Source organism: Zingiber officinale, chromosome 9B (genome assembly GCF_018446385.1).
Source record: "Zingiber officinale cultivar Zhangliang chromosome 9B, Zo_v1.1, whole genome shotgun sequence".
Classification (NCBI taxonomy): Eukaryota; Viridiplantae; Streptophyta; class Magnoliopsida; order Zingiberales; family Zingiberaceae; genus Zingiber; species Zingiber officinale.
In genome coordinates, this window is record NC_056003.1 from 110,956,428 (window position 1) to 110,965,332 (window position 8,905).

Here is an 8,905-nt window from a genome sequence, read left to right on the forward strand (position 1 = left end):
CAGTATCAAGGCAGTCAAGGGCAAACACAGCTATTGTTCCAATAATTGTCAGGTTAATTACACAGCCGACCAAAGTTTACATGCCGACTATTATAGATAATTTTCAAAAGCTGACAGCAACAAGTTATCTGAGCAACTATTATCACACATTCAATGTTGACGACGCGATCAGTAGGCAAAGAAGCATGCAATTAGCAAGTCTAATGTCTTGTTCTACTTTCAGTCCACACCGGCCAGGCGTAACATCCTTCTACGTTGTCTCAAGAGCTAGGAGATCTTGATGCAAATAGATTGCAGACTTTGTTAGTATACTCGACTTGAACCATCTAACAACCAAATTAGAGTTTTGACCATTGACGGCTCTTGCAAGGATGGCGACGGAAACTCCACTGCCAATGTCCAGTAACACGAGGTCCTTTTTGGTTCTCACATGCTATACAGTCTATATTTTTTAGATGATTGTATCTAATCCGATCCGAGATGAAGTGATGGGATGACTCACTTTAATACCCACCGTCAATTGCTTTTGACCGGTCGAGTACAAGTTGTGTAGTCTTCTACTAAGGTGACTCCTCACTGGCAAGGGTTGACGAACTTCGAGCAGGCTATGAAACAATCTAAAGACAGATAGAATGGAGGCGTAGGCAGAACTTAGCGCCACCATTCCGATACTCAAATCAAATTCTGATGATCGGGAAGAAAGAAAAAGGAAGAAGATGTGCTGAAGTAGAGAAATCTGTGAATCTACCGCACCCATGGGAGTGAGCTCCTTTTTATACTACCTCAGAGGAGAGAAACACGGCACCCACAAGTCCCTATCCACGTACTCAGTCACCCACATTCTGGTTGAGGGATTGCCACGTTGCCCGCCCAAATGCCTATGGTCCCCGTTCCCCACATCCTTTGCTAGCTACGTCGTCTACATTTGAGTACGTGCGGTGGAGGCACTGGGAATGGTTAGAACTGAGCTGAGCCTCCACTGAGTAGTGTATCGAGGGAGTCGGGCGTTGAAGAATCAGACGTCGAGGAGTCATGCTCGTACTCCTAAGTAGGCCTGGACTTGAAACCGGGACAACGGGCAACCAAAACCAGCCCGACATGGTGACGGTTAAGGTTCACCCTCCACCTCCAAAAAAAAAAAACTGTCAATCGGAGGTTAACCATTGGTTCAAACCGATGGTTCAATTTGTGCGCGTGTTTTTTTATTTTGGACTGTTAAAATCGCCGATTAACAAGAGGTTCTAAGAATTGGAAGGTGATTCTAACTGTTGGGGATAAAAGAGGTGGGTTTTTTTCAACCATTGAGATCATTTGATCATTTTTTTATCAATGATTATGATTTAATATCTATTACTCTCAAATTATATAAATGGAGAACTCATTTTATTTTTTCCACATATATCTTTTCTATGCTTATTCTTAATTCCGTTATCTCTACATGCTTTCGACTCCAATTCTATACACTTTTGACTTCCTCTTTCGAGTTTCGACTACAATGGAAGGAGCCTGAGGGCAAGAAGGACGCCGAGGGCAAGAAGGTTCATCATTTCGATCTCGGAGAGGTAAAGAAATAGCGATTCCGAACATTCAATCCACCAATGATCAGTTTGAGCAACTTCCAAATCTGACTTAGACACTCAACATATAAGAGAGTATCAATGCAATTACTTCTATCATTTAGGAAGTTTTTTCCTTTAAAATCTTTTATTTTTACTAAAAATTTTGATAAGGTACTCTTCCGTAGGGAGAATTATGTGCAAAATGCAAGCCGTCGCCGACTATGGATGGTTAAAATGATACATAGAAGTGAAACACCCGACGAGATATGGAATTGATCATGCTCAAACACAATTATCTAAATTTTCCACTAGTGGAGTAGTGATTCTAGTTTATTTTTATATTTTCATAATAAATTAAGAGAATCATTAGCTTGATTTATTTTTGTAGAACATTTTTTATTTAATTTTCAATCTGTATGCACTTTTGAAGATTTTTGTAAAGAGTCTCTTAATTCATCTACTAAACGTATTCCTAAAACTATACTTATAAAAATAATTAAAATATTAGAAAAAAAAATAATTGAAGAATTTAGTAAATTAAATAATAAAGTTTCTTTATGTTCTAATTTTAGAGTAATCATTGACAAACACCTTCATATATGAGTATGACTTGTCATTAGATTGATAACTCCTGGATTATCCAAAAAAGATTATTTGCTTATAGAGCGTTATGTTCACAATATCTCACAATTATTATGTTTAATTTTAAAAGAATATGGATTAACTCATAAAATATTTTTAATATTATTTGATAATGCTAGTTCTAATAATACTAGTATTGAAGAACTTAAATTTATATGTCAACCTGTTGTTGGTGGTTTATTTTTGCATATTCGTTGGGTTTGTCATGTTTTAAATTTATGTGTTCAAGATGATTAAGAATTTTAGCAAATTATATTGAACCAATTATAAATGCTATTTCCTATTTATTACACATCTATAATGAAATAATGAGATAAATTTTATAAAATTAATGGAATGAAACTTAAAATTTTCTACATGATGGATCAACCAATTAGAATTCAACATATTAATTATTACAAGATGCATTTCAATATAGAGAATTATTATGTTTATTTTTCTACAAAATATTAGTAATGTTAATATATATTTATTTTCATAATAATTAAATATTTGTAGTAGATTTTGTGAAATTTTAAAAGTAATTAATGATGCAATCAAACAACTTTCTATGTTTTTATTATCCAACTTCTTATTTATTTTTAGGAAATTTTTGTAATATAGTATTAATTTTAAATGAAATAGTACAAATGAATTTTTATCTTCTTCTATATTAGGAGTGAAAACAAAATGAGAAAATATTTTTTCCATATTCCTGAAATTTATTTAGTTGCATTTACTATAGACATTAGATATAAATTAAAAGTTTTACAAGAAATATTAGGTTTGTATTATGATGCTTTAATTATATTTAAAAAAATTTCTTCTCTTGATCCTAATAATATTGTATATAATATTAGAAATTATTTATATGATATTTATAAATAATGTAGTATAAAATATGGAATACAACCTAATATTTCTGAATCATAAAATACTAATAGTAGTAATTTAAGACTTACAAAAACATAAATTTTATTAAACAAATGGATGAAACATTTATGAGGATCCTCAAGTTCCACATAGGATGTAGATAGCGAAGTAGATTTCTATGTCCTAAAGCGGTGGTCACAGAAGGCTCAAAGCTTTCTTGTCCTTTCCATGATCACCAAAGAAATTTTAGCTTATCTAGTGCCAACAATTGCTGTGGAACAGATGTTCAATACCGATAGTATCATATTGGATGAATGATGATCGACTTTATCTCCCGACTCATTAGAAGCTCAAGCATTATTTGACAATTGGAGCAGAGATGAAAAAAGAATCCAAGGAATGTAACTTTCAGATGACAAAGTCAAAAAATTTGATACCAAAGGAATAAATACTACGAGAATGAGAAATGGAAATGAGTAACAACGTCACTTCATAAGGTAAAAGAGTAAAAAGGTAAGAGAACTACGTGAGCTTTGATTCCCCTATGCCCTAAGGGGATACAAAGGCAACTTAAATAAGTACAAACCTTTTTTTTAATGAATTTATAGTATTTAATTTTTTTAATATAATAATCTTGAACCGTAGCAAACTGTGCACGAATCATGAACTGTGGTGAACCATGCATGAACTGTGAACCGGCAGTTCCAAATCGTGAACCGTAACCATATTGGACGATTACGGTTAAGGGTCGACCCCTAGGAACCGTCAAACCGATGGTTCCGAACCACGGTCAAGTCTAGTTCTAAGGAGACAGATTGACATTGAGTTGAATTTAGGGTACTTGGGCTTGGATTCACTTGATTGGGGCCCTCATCTTGATTGAGTGTGGTCGGGTCTTGCCTTTGACTCGCAACCCAGCTTGGCTTTGACTTGATCATGCCACGTGGAGGCCAACTACCTACCACATCACAAGTCTCTCTACCAAGTCTAGTCAAAGGAGGCGGGAGTCCAACTGACTAGACATTGTGTCGAGTCGATCGTACCAGAGATTGAGGGTACCATCGATGTGGCCTTCGGCTAGTTATTGGGCTATTGTTCGATGTGTCAAGCATTTGTACATGCATAAGGCTTTGTAGGGCTCGACATGGCTTGGTATTAATGCTGATATGGTCGGACGACCGTTATCATCAAGGCAATCATGACGGTTAGGTTGACGAGATGGTCGAATCACCACACCGCTCCTTGAAAATCTATGAGATAGGTATTGGAAAAAGAGAAAATCATTAAGGTTTGTGATCCGTGAGATTGTGTGTCAGTTGCCTGATTGGAGCACAGTGTCCTGCAATTAATGATGTGTTCATCAAGGCTATCATGGAGATCAGTGTAAGTACCCCAGATTTATTTTGATGTGATTAATAGAGTTAAGTTATGCTCTGTATGTTTGATGCCTTGTGTCTAAGTGTTCATGGACTTAGGAACACAAGATGTAAAATACCAAAAAGGTGACCTCGATAGTGAGGAGTATTGCTAGGCGTCGATGATCTTCACCGCAACCATTCGTGCCCTAGCCTTAGTCCTTCTTTAGTGGAGCTCTTCGCCAGTGCTGACCTAGGGTTTCCAGCGGCCAGATTTAAGGTAGGTTTTCATCCTAGATATGGTTTTAGACGTTTGGGTGTTGTATTGATGAATTGGATAACCAAAACAGAGTTGGGCAGATCAGGGGTTGATGCTGTGGCTTGAGACTTCAATGCTGCTTTTCATTGGTCCTGGCCGCCCGGATTTGGTATTTGCCGGAAGCCATTAGTCGACACTTTTGGGGTAAGACTGTTGAATTAAGTATGATTTGATTACATGGTTAAATGATAGGCTCATATTTGGGTGAGTTAGGTTGATTTATGTGATCGAGGTAGAGGAGCATGAGAAGAACTACCCAGTACATGATCTGGAGTTGGCCGCTATTATCTTTGCTTTAAAGATTTGGTGTCATTATTCTCACCGATCATAAGAGTCTCAAATATCTTTTCACTCAGAAGGAACTTAATCTCCGACAGAGGAGATGGATGGAGTTCCTGAAGGATTATGACTGTACTATTAGCTACCACCCGGGGAAAGCTAATGTGGTTGCCTATGCACTTAGCCGGAAGTCTAGAGGGACTTTAGTTTGCCACCAAGTTTTGGTCACAGACTTGATTCAGGGTTTCTCCGAGTTAGGCCTTGAGGAGCAGGGACAGACAGAGCAAGGTATTCTGATTACCATGGTTGCTCAGTCGTCGATCAGGACGAGGATCCAAGAGACCTAGGCCGGTGATCAGCGCTTACAGTTCATTGACAGCCAAATAGCTTCCGGGCAGTAGACGAAGTTCACCCGAGATGATGAGGGTGTTATTTATTTCTGACGCAGGTTATGCATACATCAATCTCACAGGGTCTTGGAGGAACTACTTCAGGAGGCTCATCGCTCCCGATTTACGATCCACCTAGGTGGAACACGCATGTATCGAGATTTGAAACGTTCCTATTGGTGGAATGACATGAAGAAAGACATCGTGGAGTTTGTAGCTAGATGTCTATGTTAGAGTGTATACTAAAAGCCTAGCTTTTGTAAACATTTATTTTAGAAATAAGAATCACATTGGTCAAATGTCTACATTTATATGCTAAGTGTAGTTGCTCAATTAATTTATATTGTAGATAACATGGTGTGTGGTGTCACACATAGAAGATAATATTATCAGTTCTTTATAAATTATAAACAGTAGCTCACGACTAAGATGGAAAAGAACAAACCATTGGAATAGTCGTAGTGTAATTAGGTATTGGTTTATCTTGACTAATAAATTACACTAGTACACTCTAAGTGTATTGAGCATGACCATTTAAGGTAAGTTATTTTTATAATTACTTAATAAAAGAACAAGACCTTAGTTATTATGGAAGTGTGTGCTCTTAATCCTAATATAATAACAAGCACATATATTTAGTATTTATTTCTTTAATTTATCAAAGGGCGAGACTTAGCTCGATAAATCAAAAGGCCCAATAAGTTGGAAAATAATATTACTTATAGTGTGTGTTGTTGATTATAGAAGGAAACTGTGTCCTAGTAATCTAGGTTGATAATGTCCCCAAGAGGAGCTCATAAGGATTGTCATGTTAAATCCTGCAGGTGGACTTAGTCCGACATGACGATAAGGTTGAGTGGTACTACTCTTGGACTAAGATATTAATTAAAGTGAGTTGTCAGTAACTCAATTAATTAGTGGGCATTCGACATCTTAAACACAGGGAGACTAACACACTCATAATAAGAAGGAGCCCAAAAATATAATTTGGGATTGGTGCGGTAGTTCAATAATAATTCTTTAGTGGTATGAATTATTATTGATGAAATTAAGTTGGGTGTTCGGGGCGAACACGGGAAGCTTAATTTCATCGGGAGACCAAAACCAATTCCTCCTCTCGGTCCCTATATAACCTCTTATTTATAAAGTATTATGCCCACCTATACCCACCTTTATACCCATCCTAAGGTGGTCGGCCAAGCAAGCTTGGAACCAAAACTTGGGTCGGCCAAGCAAATAGGATGAGCCAAGTTGTGTGGCCGGCCCTAGCTTGAACCCAAGCTTGGTGTGGCCGGCCACATCAAATTAAAAGGATTTTAATTTTTTAAAAAAGTTTTCTTATGTGGATTCCATGGTTTTAAAAGAGAGTTTAAAATTATAAGTCTTTCCTTTTATAACTTTCTACAAAAAGATTAAGAAAAGATTTGATATCTTTCCTTATTTGTAGATTAAAAGGAAGATTTTAATTTTGAGAAAACTTTCCTTTTTTGTAACCATGTTCATGATTTAAAAGAGAATTTTAAAATTATAAATTTTTCTTTTATAAGTTTCTACAAAAGATTAAGAAAAGATTTGATATCTTTCCTTATTTGTAGATTGAGAGGAAGATTTTAATTTTAAAATATAACTTTCCTTTTTGGAAATCATTCACATGTTTTAATAGAGAGATTTTAATTTATAAAATTCATTTTATAACCAACCATGAAGGGAAAATTATTAGAGAAATTTTTATTTTAAAATTTCTGGAAACAAATTAGGAAGTTTTAATTTTATGTTAAAACTTTCCTTGCTTTGAGCAATGAGGTGGCAGACCATGATATTTAAGAAAAGGAAATTGATTTTAATCAATTAAATTTTTCTTTTCATGGCAAAGAAAATAAGAAAGATTTTATTTAATTTTTCCTTATTTGCCAAGACCAAGGAATATAAAAGAGAGGGTAGGGGTGCCTTCATGAGGAAGAACTCTATTCTATTTTCCTCCCTCTCTTCCTTGGTGGTGGCCGGCCCTAATCCTTGTTCTTCTCCTCTTCTCTTCTTCTTTGGTGGCTGACAGCATCATCCCTTGGAGCTTTATGGTGGTGGCCGGATCTTGCTTGGAGGAGAAAGAGAGAAAGGAGACTTTGTTTCTAGCATCCCTTAGAGCTTGGTGGTGTGGCCGAAATTCTTCATCTCAAGGAGGGGAGCTTGGCCGAAACTTGCAAGGAGGAAGAAGAAGGGTTTGGGTAGTTCTCATCTCGGTAGATCGTTGCTCACACAACGTTCGAGATAAGAAGAGGAATATGGTAGAAGATCAAGAGGTCATTGCATACAAAGAAAGGTATAACTAGTAATTGTTTTCCGCATCATACTAGTTTTTCTTTGTATGAATTTCAAACACAAAAGGCATATAATTCTGGGTTTCGAATTTGTGATTTGAGTTTGTGTTTTTTTTTGTTTTTCAAATTTATGATTCGATTGTTCCTTTTGGTTAAACCTAGGGTTATATAAGGAAATTAAATATTAGATTTCATTGAAAGGCTTTGTCTAGGAAGTGGTGGTTGCTCCCATATCCAAGAAGGCCTAGTGTCTCGCCATTTTAACCTGGAAGCCGATTTCTGAAATTAATATTTAATTGAATTTATAACTGATATGGGTTAGGTTTCATGGGTCCCCGATAAGGAAAGGAAAGGAGGTAATCAAACCAAGGAGATAGGCTAATATCGGCCGGGATATACCTCGAAGGAGGTAGGCTAATCTCGGCCGGAATATGCCTCGAAGGAGGTAGGCCAATATCGGTCGGGATATACCTCCAAAGAAGGTAGGTTTGTATCGACCGAAATACACTTCCCAGGAGGAAGATTCACATCAATTGGCATATACCTCAAAGGAGGTAGGCCAATATCGGTCGGGATATACCTTCAAAGAAAGTAGGTTTGTATCGACCGAAATACACTTCCCAGGAGGAAGATTCACATCAATTGGCATATACCTCAAGGGAGGTAGGCCAATATCGGCTGGGATATACCTTCAAAGAAAGTAGGTTTGTATCGATCGAAATACACTTCCCAGGAGGAAGATTCACATCAATTGGCATATACCTCAAAGGAGGTAGGCCAATATCGGCCGGGATATACCTTCAAAGAAAGTAGATTTGTATCGACCGAAATACACTTCCCAAGAGGAAGATTCGCATCGATTGGCATATACCTCAAAAGAGGTAGGTCAATATCGGCTGGGATATACCTCGAAGGAGGTAGGCTAATCTCGGCCGGAATATGCCCTAAAGGAGGTAGGCCAATATCGGTCGGGATATACCTCCAAAGAAAATAGGCTCGCATCAACCGAAACATACTTCCCAGAAGGAAAGCCGAGACCGGCCGATTGACCAATACCTGGGAAAGATACTTGATAAAATATGGTTAGGATCAGTAATAGAGAAGGTTGCCTCATTAACTAAACCTAATCATGGTTAACTTCATCGATATAAGGAATATTGGTACATTGAGTTATCTGCAGCAGGAGGGGTGAAAT